Here is a 2,668-nt window from a genome sequence, read left to right as displayed (position 1 = left end):
ATATGCCAAAGAAATAATCTACAGGATAAGCCATGTGTTCATGCAAAAGACAAGTTTTACAAAGACCCCAACTGCAAACATGGCTACAAAGCAAATTTTAATCTTTTCTACTCTAGGCACAAGGCCTGAAATTTTTGGGGAGGGGGCCAGTCGATTAGATCGATCCAGTACGCAACTGGTACTTAATTTATCGAACCCCACCCAAGGAAAGTTTTAATTTAGATCACTTTGAAACAGGAAGTTTGTATCATAAAACCAGGAGCGGTCTCAGGCAGGTTGGTCTTAAAAGGATTAAAGTAAGAAGCAAATGTAAAGAATTGTTTTTTTTTTTTTTGGCTCCATAACCTGAAGAGTGTTGCATGCAAAAGTTTGGTCAAGATGACTAAACTAAAAAATAAAAAGAGTCAAACAAGAAAATATTAAGTAAAAAAAAAAAAAGGAAGTGTTACCCAAATGTGAGAATAATAAAACAAAATAAAGCTATGGAAGGCAACTGAAACACCTAAAATGTTTTTGCTTAACTTAGGGGAGAGTTTTGTTTGTGGTTTCAGTAAAATGGTCTGAAAGCAAGAAGGAAAAGAAGGCTGTAGAGACTGGGTCAGCAATTTTGTAGAAACACAAGTCAAATATACATGAATGTGGGGTAACATGGAAAATGGGAAAACGTTGATGTGGAAAAACACTGATGGGTGTTTACTGTGAATGTATGCACATATATGTATTTATGTGTGTGTATTTTTTGAATGCACTCCACGATTATCATTTCTGCTTACATTGTTTAAAGTTAGTTACACATTTCTCACTAAATGAATAGAACTAAATAGTTTAGCATCCGATAGGGTAAGCTAAATATGCCGATACCTACAAGATATATTTATATTGTATAAAGTCAGCAAGAGTCTTTTTTACTAAATAAACAACTTCGTTCTTATACAACCTACAATGGCTGATGGTGGCTTGATTGAACCTGATCAAACAGGTTAGTGATAGCACTAACTTTATTATGGGAGTACATCAACATTTTACGTCAACTGAATATGCGATCAGAGTCTGAGTCAGTTTTTATTTGAATCCACAATTTTCATGGACAAATGGGGACAACTAGGCCATGCTTGTAAGTCTTATCATTTTGTGTTACTTTTTATGGCTGGACGCTCTTCCTAACACCGAACCCTTTTATAGTGTGTAAATGGTGCATTTTTCTTTGACGCCAAAACTAAAGATGTTGTCATGTCCTTGGTGAGGCAAGACTAAAGTTTCTCTTGAACCCGACACTTTCTTCACCTGTTTGCCAATGATTTTATGGATTGTACTGGGTGTGTTTTATTGTGGCACAAGTATGAGTGAGGAAGCAGAACGATTGAGGTGCTAGCATGAGTAAAGCACTGACATGAGTGATGCACAAGCATGAGTGAAGTATCAGCATGTCTGAGATGCCAAACAGCAGCTTCTAATCATCATATCAACATATGCTATAATGTTACAGATATAAATATGGAAAGGCCCAGAAATGAAAAATAACTTTCTTTGTGGTAATAATCTACCCAACTCTCCCTCCTCCATCTTGTTTAAGAATAATTTCTAACAAAAGCACAAGACCAGAAATTTGAACCAAGGTGTCAGTTGATTAACCCTTTCCATACCAACCCAGCTGAAATCACTTCTGGCTCTGTAGTACAAATATCTTGTTTTTATAAGTTCTGAATTAAAATCTTCCACCAAACCTTAGTCACAATTTATGTTCCTAACACTAGCTGAATAATAACAGTTATTTTACTAAATTCTTTGTTATGCTTAAAATTAATTGAAAGAAACACAGAGTCTCTCAAAATAAATATGGTAACAAAAGTGTTAACATGATCCCACCCTACCAAACAGTATTTGACTGGAGGGTCAATAGGTGATGTTGACCTCTGCAAGATTTGAACCTAGAAAATAAAGAGCCAAAACAAATACTGATTTCAAATTTCTGTACTAAATTTCAGGTAGGGGATGGGGGTAATTCGTTTACATCAATCCCCAGAGTACAACTGGTAGTTATTTCATCGACCTTCAAAGGATGAAAGGCAAAGTCAACCTCAATGGAATTCGAACTCAGAACGTAAAGACAGACAAAATACTGCAAAACATTTCGCCCGGCATGCTACCGTTTCTGCCAACTCACAGCCTTGAGCCAAAACAAATACTGCAAAGCATATTTTTGCAACAGTTTAATTAATGGTTCCTGACTGCAACAGATCAGACAAAGCAACAGCTAAATACTTTAAAAGAAACGAAGAGGGTGCATGTATGTGCTTACTGTTTAATGTGACAGTGAATACGTCTGTAGCTCAAATGTTCACCTTATCTATTCAGTGAGAGATTGAGGTAAGAAGTACGTATGTGTTTGTGTGTTCTTTCATTGTATTTAATGGCAACCTGTCAAGTAGGTGAGAACAATAGAGAATGTATGAGAAGACAGGTGCAGATGTGGATGTGTGGTTAAGGAGTTTGTTAACCAACCATAGGATTCTGGGTTCACTCCCACTGTATGCTGCCTATAGTCTTCTGCTATAGCTTTGGACCAATCAAAGCCTTGTTAGTAGATTTGGTAGATGGAAACTAAAAGAGGACCATTGTGTGTGTGTGTGTGTGTGTGTGTGTGTGTGTGTGTGTGTGTGTGTGTGTG

General features: G+C 36.7%; 1 protein-coding gene across 9 annotated transcripts in view; it reads right to left on the bottom strand.

Moving 5' to 3' along the window:
• The window catches only part of LOC106875898 (uncharacterized), an 80,862-nt gene that overhangs the window by 5,658 nt on the left and 72,536 nt on the right, over nucleotides 1-2,668 (bottom strand). The window lies entirely within an intron of this gene.

The sequence above is a fragment of the Octopus bimaculoides genome, chromosome 24 (assembly GCF_001194135.2).
Source record: "Octopus bimaculoides isolate UCB-OBI-ISO-001 chromosome 24, ASM119413v2, whole genome shotgun sequence".
NCBI classification, from domain to species: Eukaryota; Metazoa; Mollusca; class Cephalopoda; order Octopoda; family Octopodidae; genus Octopus; species Octopus bimaculoides.
The sequence above is the reverse complement of the archived record's forward strand: the minus strand, read 5'-3'. Positions and strand labels throughout refer to the sequence as shown.